The sequence below is a fragment of the Eschrichtius robustus genome, unplaced genomic scaffold (genome assembly GCF_028021215.1).
Source record: "Eschrichtius robustus isolate mEscRob2 unplaced genomic scaffold, mEscRob2.pri scaffold_451, whole genome shotgun sequence".
In the NCBI taxonomy this organism is placed as follows: Eukaryota; Metazoa; Chordata; class Mammalia; order Artiodactyla; family Eschrichtiidae; genus Eschrichtius; species Eschrichtius robustus.
In genome coordinates, this window is record NW_027175365.1 from 282,501 (window position 1) to 297,500 (window position 15,000).

Genomic DNA, 15,000 nt, shown 5'->3' on the forward strand with positions numbered 1-15,000 from the left:
GAGATTAGATTAGATTAGGAAAGGTTTTTTCCTTTATCTTTAAGGAGAGAGAGAAAGAAAGAAAGAGAGAGAGAGAGAGAGAGAGAGAGAGAGAAAGAGAGAGAGAGAGAGAAAGAAAGAGAGAGAGAGAAAGAAAGAAAAGAAAAAGAAAGAAAGAAAGAAAGAAAGAAAGAAAGAAAGAAAGAAAGAAAGAAAGAAAGAAAGGAAGAAAGGCTTATGTCTTTGTCAAAAGTCATCACTTATTTTCTAGGTTGCCTTTATCAGGTCTTGGAGGACTCACATCAACTTAGTCCTCTCGATATTCAAAGAACCAGGTTTGGCTCAGAACTGAAGAAGAAGCTTCTCTCTCTGCCTAGCAAGTCTTTCCTTGGGATGTTGGTGACATGGCTAACGAAGCACTGTTTCACAGTGACCTATCAGATTAAGTGCTTTACAATCTTTTGGATATTTTGGACACATTTGCTCAAAAATTGAAGGACAGATGAAGTCCTTTGGACTTCGAACGCACTTTGAGATAGGATCCAGGAGGAGAGGGCCCTCAAAATAGCTCAAAAATGTGTTCTCTCTCCTGAGAAATGAGAGAGATGAAACTGAGTAAGTTTCTTGGAGAGGTTCGATGACACGGGAAAGTGTTGTCAAAGAGGAAGGAACAACGTGAAGTCTTCTTTGGCTTGTGTCTGTACACCGATGTGTTCTAACTGTTCCAGAAATGATGGGATCTTTCTTCCTGGAAGTCTTCTCTGCCCTGGCATAAAGTGTTGTCTGTTATCGTCAAAATGGAGGCTCACACGAAAGGGGCTGAACCCAGTATCAGGGAGATGTTCTAACCGACTTTCACGCCAAGGCAGTAACAACAGCCTGTGGAAAGATGGTGGGGGTGGCGGGGCACACGTGGATCAGGTCCATTCTGTCCTTTCAACAGCCGGTCGGGGCTATGGCAGACGGGAGACGTTGGCCCAGCCGGTTGCTCCCTGGCCAACCTCCCCCCTCCCCCACACCTTGCATTCCTTCACCCGCCCATGGTGCCTCCAAGATGACTCCAATTGTAAATAGACATTGGCAGGAAGACTTCTACAGTCTACCGGCAACGTCTGACCTGTCATGCTTGTAACCCTGGGGGGGAAAAATCATTTTTCTCTATGGAAAGAAAACCTCCTCTCTCTGGACCCTCTGAACCCCAGCCACTGGATTTCATTCCACTGCCACTTAGTAGGGGTCATCCAAACATCCTTGTATGTTTTCCGTGTGGGTTGAAGTCTTCCCTCGCTGCAAGCCTGATGTCCTCACCGTGGCACAGAGACTGTTAAAAAAACAAAATGTGTTTGCCACTTGGGGTCTACCTTCCACAGCCTCCCGTGTGATCAGATCAAGGCACCCGCTTCTCTGGGCAAATCCTACAATCCTTCACAAAAGCTCTTGTAAACTTTTTGGAACCGTCACTCGTCCAGTCACCCTCAATCATCAGGCAAGGTCGGCAGAACCGATGGAAAAACTGGACTCCAAGAAGAACAAGAATGACTTACATGGGGTTGAATGAACTGATGAATAGGATGACAATGTGTATGACTACTTGTGTAAAATAGGACTGCTTGGGGAAGCGGGGGATAGATAACTTAGGAGGTTGAGATGAACATATACACATTACTGTACATAAAGTAGGTAATCAACAAACACCTCCTACTATATAGCACAGGAAACTCTACTCACTACTTTGTAATAACGTATGAGAGAAAAGAATCTGAAAAAGAATATCTATATAAAGTATTTTGATATATATATATATATATAAAGAGAGAGAGAGAGAGAGAAAAACAGAGAGAGAGAGGGAGAGAGGGAGAGAGGGAGAGATTAGGACTGATTGTTAAATCTTTTGTTTTCCAGATACAAGGAAAAACAAAAACAAACAAACAAAACCCAATTTTCTTCTTTTATTTTTAAAGGGGGACGTCCATTTGGTAACTTATACCTCTGTCAGCAGGATAGAATCACTGATCTTTTTCTCCCTACTTTCCTTAATTCAGAAACTCTCAGGGAGGCTTCTTATTTCCCTGGCAATAGAGTTATTTGCATATGTTACTTGGAGGCCAAAATTATGTTTCCATAAAACGGGGATACACACTTGTGGATATGAAATTCTGGTCTTACTCACTTCCCTTAGGGTGTTGTTCTTAACCTGAAAACTGGACTGCATCCCGAAGTTTTTTGAGTTCCCTCCAATATCTGGCTACGACTCTCTCCATGAACGTTTTGCCATTTTCTCCCACCCTTTTGACTTGGCATCACTGAGAACTAAAACGGCCCTTTGCCTGAAGCCCTGCAAACGGAAGCTAGAGAACTTGACGAAAACCTTAGAGAAACGGCCACAACGGCTCCTATGGAAAAAGTCCTCGTTCCTGTTTCTGTGAGAGCCACTCTGAAATTTGAACCAAACACCCGACGACATCATCAGAGTTATTTCAAACTTCTAAAGTTGCTTCGACCCTGACATCTAGAAATCTCCTTGACTCAGAGACAGACAGACAGACAGACAGACAGACAGACAGACAGACAGACACACACACACACACACACACACACACACACACACACACACACACACACACACACACACGAGTCACCAGCTCAGCTTTAATATGTTCCAAGGAACTTTCAGAGGAGGGAACTGTTGGGCTCCAGAGTAGGCCGCCCCAAAATGTGCCTCCATGCTCTATTGCTTATTTTGAATTCAAGTGACCTAAGAACCGGCCAGCACAAGAGGGACACACTGGCCCTCCTTTCTGTCCTCCTGCGGAGGAAGATCTCAAGTGAAGACGTCTGCTTTCACGCGTGTCCATGATTCTCAAATGGTGTAGTGGGGTTTCCTGGGTTAGGAAAAGGAGGGGACTCCTTTTGCCTGGAAAAAAAGCCTGTTTCTCACACATCCTCCTCCCATCCCTTCCTCTCTCCCTCCTTCCCTCCCTGCAGTTTGGAGGGGGCAGCCTAAGGGTGGGGGAAATTGGGGAAAGAAAAAAGAAAAAGCCATTCATTAAAGAGAAGCTCGAGGCAAAGTCAAACGCTCCGACTTGACCGGAGAGCTTTCTGCATTTGAATGGAGCGATTGAACGAGGCCCTGCCGAATGAATCGTCCGGACCTCCCCTCCCCCGCTCCTGGCAAAGGTCAGTCCAGGGGACTTAGGAAGGAGCGCTGGAGAAGGAACGGGGGTGGGGGTGGGGGTGGGGGCGGGAACAACAGACAATAGCCGCTGCCTGCCTGCCTGCCTGCCCGCCCGCCGGGCTGAGGCCTGAGGGCTGAGGGCCACGCTGGCTCCTGCAACACAATCCCTTCCAGGAAACTGCTGTGATGACTATTTGGCAGTGAATGATCAAATCTGAACTCTCTTGGCCTATTTCTGCAAAAGGCCCGAGTCTCAGCTACGACAGATTCTCTGGATTTCTTGGCACATGGACTGACCCGCACCCTCCCATCCTGTCAGATCCTCCTTTGTACACACACCTCCACTGGAAGGGTTCTTTGGCCTCGTCCAGAAAACGAACAAGCAAGAACAAACACACAAACAGACTGAATTGATGTGTTGGTATTTGTTGGAAAGAAACATGCTCCTCTCACACACCTGAGGGCAGGAAGCGAAGGCAGGTTCTCAGCGGGGGGGGGGGGACGGGGAACCTGAACCGAGGTCGGTCAGCGGTCCCCCCCCAACCTCTCTCCCAGGTCACGTGGGCCTCCCCTCCCCGCCTCTCTCTACGCCCCCCTGCCCTGGTTCTGATATTTCACTTGGGAAACTTCTCTAGGCCGACCGAGATGCCAGCTTGCTGTCCTGCTGCTTCATGTCCATCTCTACCAGCCGTGCCCAAAAGGCACGTGAAATCATGGACAGCAAATAGCGCCCCCAGAGCTGTGTGTGTGTGTGTGTGTGTGTGTGCGTGTGCGTGTGCGTGTGCGTGTGCGTGTGCGCGCGCGCGCCAATTTTCCAGGAAGCGGTGAGGGAGCAAAGGGAGGGCTGGGTGAAGGAATCCTGGGTGCCTGTCATCGCACACCCCGCAGAGCACCATTTATTTCCTTCTCCATGTCTGAAAGACACTTAGTCCTCATTTCAGCAACTTGATGGTGATTCCCCTTCTAAATACGTGACAAAACCTATGAAGTACTGGACTCATTGAATCTGTAACTGCTAACAGGGCCCAAGGAGTTTTCAATCGATGGCAGGAAAAGAAATGATCCTGAACATAAAACTGCCAAGAATTCCTATAGATGGAGTTATCATGGACCGACTTCTGGTGATACGTGCCATGGGGGCTCCCAATTGACAAACCGGAATGGGATAGGTAGACCCAGTCATCCCATGTTTTACCTCAAGCTGGAGAAGCAGAGAATATCATCTAAAAGCCTACCTTCATGGCGTCTCAGTGCTCAGGGCTCTTCCTTCTCGGGGATCTCGTGTTCTGTAGGGATAATTCACGTGCTGGGGCAGTAGGTTCCCAATATCAGCTTGTGAAATGGATTAAATGATGTCTTCCTTTTAAAAAGATAAAGATTATTTGGAAAAGTTATTAATAGTGAACACATGATGTTATCCTCTCTGATCTATAAACTAGAGTTGACCGTTGAACAACCAACATGGAGGGTTACGGGTGCCGAGCCCACGCACTGTGAAAATCCATGGATAACTTCACAGTCAGGGCCCTGTATCTGCGCTTCCACCTCCGGGGACTCAGCAACCACAGATCCTGCAGTGCCATAGTGCACGGCTATGGAAAACATCCACCTATGAGTCACACACACACACGCACACACGCACATGCACAGGTTTCAACTTTGTTGTGTTAATTCTTGTGGCCACTCATCCTTGACATGTGCGTGCATACCTATTTGAACAGTAATGTAACAGGTAACCCCCATCACTTGTGTTCTACTTTTTTACTGACCATTGAAACTTAGTTCCTGATTGACCCTAGGGTTTGTAATTATGTTTACAACTTCATAAAAATAGAAAGTCCCTCACTGATCGACAGCGAGTGTATGAAAGGAAAATTGACCCATTCTGACTCAGGGCAACTTTTCCTGGTTTTGAAAGACACACACCCATTCGGTAGTGCTTACGTATGTCCAAGTACTGATCCACTGAAGTGGGGTTGCTTTCTTTCTTGGTACCAAACTTTGCATTCTCAAAATACTTCACCATCTACCTATTTATGCTGTAGATTGGTAGTAATAGACAATCTCCAAACGTCTGAACCTTGTCTCAATCGTGGGGCTCACACATTCTTTATAGAGTCAGTATATTCCCAGCATTCATTTCTTGATGTGAACTAGGTGAGGAATTTGCCATTGTGACGTTAGAATTGGCACCTCCTTGGTGTGAGGACACCAAGGGATAAGGCACCACTGAAGAATGTCCTTCCTTCACCATGCTGAGACTATTTTATTCAGTGTGAATCCTCTCATGTCCTACAAGTGCTGGCTCCATGGCGAATGGGATTCTCCCATGCATTGCATCGGATTTCTTCTACAGCGGTGATTATGTGGTCTGGCCCAAGACGACGGCCTGCTGTCCTCCTAGTAAAGCTTGTGCTGCCTTCCCTACCGCGTCAGGGATGCATCCCACTCTGAGCTGTCTGTGTGTGCTGAGGCTGGAGCGCCAACTGAAGGTTCTTCCACCGTGGTTCCAGGCTTAGGGTTTCTCCCCACATGATTTTCCTCGGCTTAAAGAGGGTAATTTCTGGCTGAAGGCTCTACCTCACTGATCTCAGACACAGGGTTTCTGCTGTGTGTGACTTCCCTGGTGTTTATAAGGACGAGTGCACTGGGTAATGTCTTACAAGATGTGTCAGGAAAACTACTTTCTCAGGGGAGTCTGCGGTGGGCATTACCTGCCCTTCTCCCCTAGTGGCCAGGCTTCTCTCCACACTGACTCGAATGAGCCTGGAGCCCACCTGGATTCAGGACTCTGGGAAATCCTCTTGCATCCTCCTCATCTCTCCTCCTGCTCCAGCTGTGAAAGCACATCTGATTGGTGCAGCCGATAACTTGTTTCGTGGGAAACATGGACCTGGATTTGGAGCCCTGCGTTGGAACCTGCGTGTGGTCTTCAGGTTCACGTCAGGAGGAGGAGCGAGGCGAACGAACGTTAAAGAGCAGCACCACGGGGAAGGGCGTCCTGAGCACGGGGAAGTACTCCCAGCCCTTCCCCAGAGCAGGAGGGACGCTGACTTTGGGCTCAGGTATTCAGGAACTGTCTGCTGATGCTCAGGCCCCAGACCAGAAACAGACTGTGAAATCCTTTGTTTTTCTAACGAGGGTGAATCCATTGTTCCATAGTGGATCGAACATTATTTTCAGAAAAACATATTCAATAACATCAGCTCCCTCGGAAGGCCAACCACCCCCCACCCCACCCCCCAACCCCACCCCCCCATCCTCATGAACTCTCTTTTAAAGGGAAAATGTCTGCTATGATGACGACTGTTGTGCCACACTCTGCCACGGTTTCAAGAGCAGAGGAGCTGGTTAGGAACTACCTATCACGTTGATCCATCCACTGGATGCAGGCGTGCCATGAGGTGAGTGTCCTGCACTGTTCTGAGTGTTAGATATGGAGCAGAAAGGAAGACGTGTGATTGTGGCCAGAAATTGTCCATCCTGGTGGGATCCTGAAAAAAAAAAAAAAAATTAAAAAGAAAGAAAGAAAGAAAGAAGCACATCCCCTTCAGGCAGATGTGGATGCTCTGTAAGTGTATAGGCATCGGCGTGGTGGGGGGCAGAATACGCAAAGCTCCTCTGGGTAATCTTTTATCAGATAAATGGCTGTGGACAGACTCACCCATGGACACCAGATAACTGAGGTCCTCCAGCAGCACAGCTCTAGACAGCGTCCCCTGGAATTTGCTCATCAGGGCGCACTCTTCCTGGGTGAAGGTCGCACACACCCTTGAGACTCACTGATATTTAAAGACATGGTGGATATTCTGGCTCGGCCTGCGCCATCCCCACAATGTCCAAAGGTGACGGTCGAGATGACAAAACTGGAGAAAGACAGGTGTGTCTATCGCAAGCTCAGACACTGTTTGAGGTGCAGTTGACTATTCCCTTGGGTTGACTTGACACGTGCCTTTCAGATGCATCACGGAGATACGCACACTCCTGACTCAGGGTGACCTCATCGCAAGGGGATATGACATGAGGGGTGTTGAGCAATAACCCGGACCTTACACACGCACACGCACACACACACACCCCCCCCACACCCCCCCACACCCCCCCCACACACACACAAAAGAGGTTCGCGGGAGTAAAAGGTTAACGTTACCTCTGTTGACACCCACGACTGTACCTAGTTGTCACGAGACAGGAAGCTCAACTATACATTTAACCCTTATCTGTTCCTGTGCTTTCTTGCAGAAAATCCTCCTGCGCTTCTTTCGCCTCGTGGAAGCGCTTGCTCTTCCCCATAGGTAGCCACCGTGGAACCAGCTGCTGCTGATCCAAGAATTTGGAGGATTTCCGGAAATGATCAGTGATCCCGAGACAGACTCTCCCTTCCGTGATCAAAGCGACTCGGGGAGCTGTCTCTCGCCCCCCCCCCCCCCCGCCCCCACATCCCCACCCCCCACCCCCACCCCGCACACCGCCTTCTCCCTTGTGTACAAGCTATGTCTTTTCATTAAAACGTTTTGCCTTGTTAGCCTTAGAGTCTTGTGGAAGCGATCTTCATTTCTATGGTACTGCTGTGCAAGAATCTGGAAAGGGCCCGGTAACGGGTATGTCTGTAGCTCCCTCCTAGAGCTGGCCTGTGTCTACGTACGGATCCGAGTGCCACAGTTAACTTGTGAAAGAGCTCTCTTGAACTGGCTTAGAAGGAAGCACTCCCGAATTCAGTCCACTAGAAAGGGACCCGCCCGAAGGTTTTTGCAAGTTCACGTGATCTAGGATGAACCCTTCAGCCGAGATATAGCCAAGGTCAAGGGATGGGTTTTATGAAACTAGGCAGGTCTTTAGCGTGATCAGCATTCGAGGTCAACCTTTTCTTCTATCTACGTCGACCCCAAATCCAATAAGTTCACGGGAGTGAACCGAATTCGTCAGCAAGAAAAAGAACTTGGGGGGTGATGGCTGACGTCGTCTAAAGTCTCAGGAGATGGATGTTCACGGGTCATCTCATCGTCATGGGATTTAGAACAAGTGATTTCGATAGCTCTAGGTGGAGGAACTCCTTAAGAAAGGTTATGTGTTGTGGTATGTATGTCTACTTAAAAAGAGTTTCTCCCAGACCTTTGGGGTCACTTTAGAAACTTTAGAGTTGGCGTAAGTGGAATGATGGGGAATTCGTGGAACGTCTAGATCGTTTCCAAAGATAACCTATGGAAACGTTCTTGGCTCAACAAGTCTCAGTGGACCTACTTCTGTCTCTTTATTACAGAAGGAACTGTAAAACTAAAACTAACTGTAAAACTAAAGATGTTTCGATGTATGACTCCACACCTCTGGCATCACTTTGGGGGAAAGAAATTTTGAAAAAGTGACGCTGTGTGAAAATGTATGCTTCTAGACATGATGGAATGGAATCATCCATTTGCCGGTCCAGAAACACTGGTGTCACGGACCCCGTTCACCGTGGCTTCCTAGTTCCTGTTCATGACCGATTCAGGTTTCTAAGGGTTCTGAATTCTGATTGTCTTTTTCTTGTTTTCTTCTCCATTCTTGTCTCAAAGAACTTTACGTTCCAGAAATATATTTTACTTACCAAATCACAGATTGTCCGTTTGTTACAAAAACTTTTAGGTTGAGAGATTTTCTCTTTCTTTCTTTCTTTCTTTCTTTTTCTTTCTTTCTTTCTTTCTTTCTTTCTTTCTTTCTTTCTTTCTTTCTTTCTTTCTTTCTTTCTTTCTCTTTTTCTCTTTTTCTCTTTCTTTCTTTCTTTCTTTTCTCTTTCTTTCTTTCTTTCTTTCTTTCTTTCTTTCTTTCTTTCTTTCTTTCTTTTCTTTTCTTCTCTTCTCTTCTCTCTCTCTCTCTCTCTCTCTCTCTCTCTCTCTCTCTCTCTCTTTCTTTCTTTCTTCCCCCAAGTCTGTGCATTGTGTTTCTTTCACTTTGTTCTGTTCCTAGGTACTAAGGATTTCTTTTTAATGTCATTAGCTTAAATAAGGGGCTTTGCATTTTTTGGCGAAAGCACCAGAAAAATATTTTCTCATTAAGGGTCGGAATGTTGTTTGCCGGTGATGAGGCTCTCCTTCTGCCAGATGACTGACGATTGGATGGAGGAATATAGTACACATGAGTATGTTCACGAACACATACTGACGTTTCAGAGGACCTTAAATTAAAAACAGAGACCCTGGGCTTTCCTGGTGGCGCAGTGGTTGAGAATCTGCCTGCTGATGCAGGGGACACGGGTTCGGGCCCTGGTCTGGGAAGATCCCACATGTCGCGGAGCAACTAGGCCCGTGAGCCACAATTACTGAGCCTGCGCGTCTGGAGCCTGTGCTCTGCAACAAGAGAGGCCGCGATAGTGAAGAGGCCCGCGTACCGTGATGAAGAGTGGCCCCCGCTTGCCGCAACTGGAGAAGGCCCTTGCACAGAAACGAAGACCCAACACAGCCAAGAATAAAAATTTTTTAAAAATTAAAAAAAAAACACCAGAGACCCCCCTCGCCTCCCCCCTCCCCGCCCTGTAAAATTCATCTGAAGTGGAGAAAAAAACCTTGCTAAAAATCCTTTTCCTTTTCATTCGATCAACATGGTGCATGGATTTCCTAGCAGAAACTTAAGCGAGGTGCATGTTCATCGTTCAGCAGAATTCTAATTTTCTAGTTCTAAGGAAAACTGCTAAAACGAATGAGGATAACACCTTCCCATGCAATCCTTAGGGAAAGCTCCCACCCAATTGAGTGAAAGGAAACTTGGTTTGGAAACAAACGAGTCTTCATTTGGCGACCTTTGGTAGAAATGAGGTGAGGGAGGGAGGGAGGGAGGGAGGGAAGGAGGGGGAGAGAGAGAGAGAGAGAGAGAGAGAGAGAGAGAGAGAGAGAGAGAGAGAGAGAGAGAGGAGAGAGGTGTCTCACTTTCCATGGTTCCAGTGTGTACACATTTCAATGACTAGGTGAAATCGCACCAAGAGCCTAACTACGTGTTTCGAATGTCAGTTTCCACAATTGATGAACGGTAGCTGCGTGAAGTCCAAAGTTTGCTGCTGCCTGTTCAGTCTGCAATGACTCCACAAATAACAAACGTGCGTGCCCCGTGTCCAGTGACCGATCCTCTTTCAGAGCCTGTCGGTGATTGCCTGGTGTGTATGTGTCTGTTTTCCGGGTCACACGCAGTGTGTCGTGGTGTTGTCCCCAGCCCCGGTCTCCCCCGTCCGTGGAAAATAAAAAGAAAGAATTGCCCGAGGACGACGAAAGTGCGGCTAAGAAACCCAAAATGATGACACTGGAAGTCCACTTGGATGGGGTTAGGAGACACCTGAGCATGCCTAGGACAACACTGTCACCGTGTGAGAGACCAGCGCAAGGAGAGCTGAAGAATACAAAGAAGAAAAAGGAGGAGGGGGGAGGGGGGAGGGGGGGGAGGACAGGCTGAAGATGTCTCCAGGCGATGACGTTGGTGAAAACGTTCCCATTCAGAAAAGCACTTCGAGAGATAGTTCTGGACCCACAGAGCACAAAGGGTTATCGTGTTGGAGGCTGATCTTCAGTTAGGGGAACAACAAACAAACAAACAGAAAAACAAACAAAAAATAGGACTGCTTATCCAGAGGTAGAAAAGATACCACGCCAAGAAGGCGAGCACTGTTGAAAACTGCTGTTCCTAGGATTTTACAAAATGAATCAGATGCTTTCATGTCGATGCTTTCCATGACAGTCCACTAAATAAATCGTAGTTTGGCTCTTTTTATATTCTCTACCTTTTAAATGGTGAGTGAGTAAGAGAGTTTTTAAATGTTTTGATACGATTTTTTATTTTTCCCCCCCTTTTGGTACGATTTTTGAATGTCGTGGGACAACGGTATTTTTCCCCCGTGGAGGTGAACAAGATTGCTTTTTTGAGCTTCAGCTTTCAGGGTCATTTTAGGGTCCTGAACTGCCCTGCCCAGTGAGCCCTGTGTGTCGTTGTGCCCCTTTAGAAGTGCTGGTGCTTGATGACATCATGATATCGAAATCTTGATTGTTGACTTACAAAACCACTGTTGGGAGTTTGTTTGTTGCCTTAATCTCCCTTACCTATTGCACTCACGTGACTGTCCACTCTTTGTCTCTCTGTTTCTCTCTCTCTCCCTCTCTCTCCCTCTCTCTCCCTCTCTCTCCCTCTCTCTCCTCTCTCTCTCTCTCTCTCTCTCTCTCTCTCTCTCTCTCTCTCTCTCTCTCTCTCATAGATATACACGTACGGACACAGAGAGCGCTAACAGTGTGTCCGTACCTATAGCTACATAGGTGTGGGTGTTGATACAGATAGACATGTTACATGTCTTCTTCACCCCCTCCGTGGGCACTTAGTGGAGTTACTGGGTCGCATGGTAGTTTTGTGTGCAGTGTTTTGAGGGACTTCCGTACTGTTTTCCATACTGCTGTCTTTTGTCGGAGAGCCATTCTGTCACCCGCCAGGTGACATCTCTGAGTCCTCCAGCATGCCACGGTGGTGGTGGTCTCTCTCAGCTTGAAAAATACGTGTTCGATCAGGAGCCACTTTTTCTGCCTTTACGAACTTGCTGTCGCAACTCCAGATCCTGGGCCTGTCCGAATATCTTTGTCAAGAGAAATGCGTGCGCTTCTTTGGTTCCCCATTTATTTTTCTTAACTAAAAAAATGTTTTGTGTTTCATTTTTGTTTGTTTTGTTGTTGTGTTTCCGTTTTGCTTTGTTTTTTTTACTAAAAAAAGTTGTTTTCTTTCCTTTCTTTTTTTTTTTTTCTCCTAATTAATGAACATGTTCTGTTCGGGCCTCCTGCCCACTTTTCTCACTGGGTTGCTTGTTTTCTGGAGGCTGAATTGTGTGAGGCCTCGGTCTGTTTTGGATAGGCTCCCCTTACGGGATATGCTTGGGCTTGTCCTAGGCCTTTATAGGTCCATGTATACGTGCGCCACGAGCATAGGTAATACGTGTATGTATGTTATCCGTGCGTGCTTTTTCCTTTGTTTTCAAGGCCAGAGTAGTTCTACAGCTTGACTTCTTTGCTGGTATGGTTTGGTGTGGTCTTGGTGGGACTACGGTTGGTTGTCGATACTTACCGCACTCCACACACACACACCCCCACCCCCACGCACACGCACCCGCTCGCGCTCAGAGTGTTGCATTGTGTAGATGTACCGGAACTCAGCTTCTTTAGTGGATGGCTATGGACTCCACCCTCGCCCCCTGCCCCCCCACCCCCACCCGCCCGCATTCCCCCAACCCCCGCCTGCCTCACCCCCCCCCCCCCCCCCGCCCGTGGTTGTGGTCAGTCCATTTTGAAATCCATGTTCTCGTGACCGCAAGTGCATTTCCCCCCCACCCACGCACCCATGTGTTGTCTTTGGACTTTGTCGCCGTCTAGGCACAGATAGATGTTTATTTCCACTTGTGTGGGGGTCAGAGTGTATCCTTCCTTTCCTTTCTAGCTTCTGGGCTTTGCGTGTCTGCTTCCGAAAGACCTCCTCCGTTCGAGAAAGGATGCATTCCTGCGTTGTTCTCTGAGCGCTGGCCTGGTTTCGGTTTGCCAGTCCCCGCCTTCCCTTCCTCCCTCCCTCCCTCCGTCCGGGCAGCCGGGGATCTTGCTCGTGCCCCTCTGGGCAGCCCGTGCCAGCCTCCCCGGGCACCGCCGGCGTCTCCGTGGGATTTCCCCCCGCCCAGGAATCGCGTGGGGAGCGCGTCTCCTCCGAGGCAGCCTCCCGGCGACATCTTCCCGGCTTCCCCCGCCCCCCCACCCCGTCTGCTGCCGGGGTCGCGCCGTGTCGTGCCGACCCGGGGGCTAGCTCCGAGACGGACGCCTCGGGGCCGCGCCAGACGCCCGCCGCCTCGCCCCGGGCTGAGCTCGGGCGTTTGGGCGGCCCGGCGGCGCTGCAGCGTCCTCGGTGGCCGGCCGGCGACCGGGATCCGGCCCGGGGACGTTGGAGCCGGTTGTCAGGAGCCACCTGGCGGCCGCTTTTATATTGTCCCTTGTCTCTGGAGCTCCGGCGACCTTCGTGAGGGCTGTGACTCGGCCGCCGGGCCCGAGGCAGATTTCCGGGAGCCAGGCGACGCTGGTGGCGACTGTCCCGGTGGCGCCCAGGCGTGGGCGCCTCCTGCTGTCGCTTGAGATTGGGCGTGCAGGTCTGTGAGGGTGGGACCGTCGCCGCGCTCTCGAGCCGGTTTGAGGGGCCGCCTGGCTTGGTCGACCAGCATCCGCCCGCGCCCCTCCGGCCGCGGGGACCGACCCGGCCATCCGACCCGACCTGGGCCGGGCCGCCGCGGTGGGAAGGGAGAGGGTCTTTCGCGCCCTCCGGAGCGCCTGTGGATGGGCGGTCGGGCCTTCTCCTGGCTCACCCTTCGGAGTGTTCGTTCCCCGACCCCCTCCCTCCCCGGGTCCCCACAGCGCCCCGCTCCGGAGGTGGGGACCGGCCCGGGCCCGTGCGTTTAGGCCGGTGGAGGGCGCGCGTGGGTCCCGGTGGTCGGATTCTTTCTGACCGATGTTTTTCCGAGTCGGACTCCAGAGGTGGGGACCGGCCTGGGCCGCGAGGGGTGACCCGGAGAGACCGGCAAGGGCCAACACGGGTGCGGTCCCTCGTGGGCTCCGGTCGCCTGGGAGGCGCCTCCCTGGGAAAATGTTTTCAAGTCCCCCTGGGTCCGGGGACGTGGACGGACCGGGCCCTGCTCGCGCGGGTGGCCGGGGAGGGCGCACCCGGCCCTTCAGCGTGCCCACGTGGGTTCCCGGTCGGCGGACGCGACTTTTTCTCACCCTGCCCCGCCCCCTCCTCCACCGCGAGTCCCCGCCGGGGGGTGGGGACCGGCCCGAGCCTTACTGGGTGGCCCGGATAGGGCGGCCTGGGCCCGGGCGCGGTCCCTCGTGGGGCCCGCTCGTCGGAGGCGGCCGAGTGGGATATTTCTTTTTCTCTAACCAAGTCCTCGCCCGGAGACTCGGAGGGACCGGTACCTGCCCGCGCGGGCGAACTGGGGAGGGCGACCCCGGCCCGCTCGCTGCCTCTCCCACGTTTTCCCGCCCCTCCCGCCCCGCCCCGCCCCGCCCCGCCCCGCCCCCACTTTGCCACCACGCTCCTCGGGTCGACCAGATGGCCCCGAGAGCTCCGGGACTGGTGTGGATGGGGAAGTGTTGGGGACAGGTGGCGGGACCGAGGTCCCGGGGACCACCCCTGCGATTCGTGGATGGGCCCCGCTGCCGGGCGTCGTGATTTTTTTCGCCCGAAATGGGCCTTTTTTGCCACCAGGTAGGTGCTGACACGGTCTTCCTTGGCGTCTGTCGCTGAGGACTTGGGGACTCCGGACGCATGCAGGGCTCTGGGCTTGGGACTGCCGCCTGGCACCCGAACCGGCCCTTGCCGCTTGAGCCGCCCGCCTGGGCCTGCGCGCCGGCTCTCGTGTGTGCGCCCGGCTGACCCGGCCCGCGGTGCCGCCTCCGGTCTCTGGCTCACCCGAGGGCGGCGGGGCGAGGTGGCGCGTGGGTCTTCCACCCCGTGTGACTCCCACCCCCCGCCGCAGGCACCCGGTGGTGGCTGAGACGGCCCCACCCCGCAGGCTCCGTGCCACGTGTCAGGCGTTCTCCTGGCGGGGTCGTCGGCCAGTGTTGCCTGAGAGAAAGAAAAGGAGGTGGTAGGGGGGGGGCTGGGGCTGCGGCTGCCGGTGAGGCTGAAGCAGGCTCCTCGGATGATGGTCCTCACCGTGCCCCTCCCCTTCGGGGCTTTCTGGCCCCTGGCTCGCTGGATTGACTGATCGATGTGGTGATGTCGCGCTCTCCTGGGCCGGACCTAAGTCGCGCTAGACGAGGGACGGACGTTCCTGGCGAACGGGACCGCTCTTCTCGTTCTGTCCGCGGGCCCCTCGC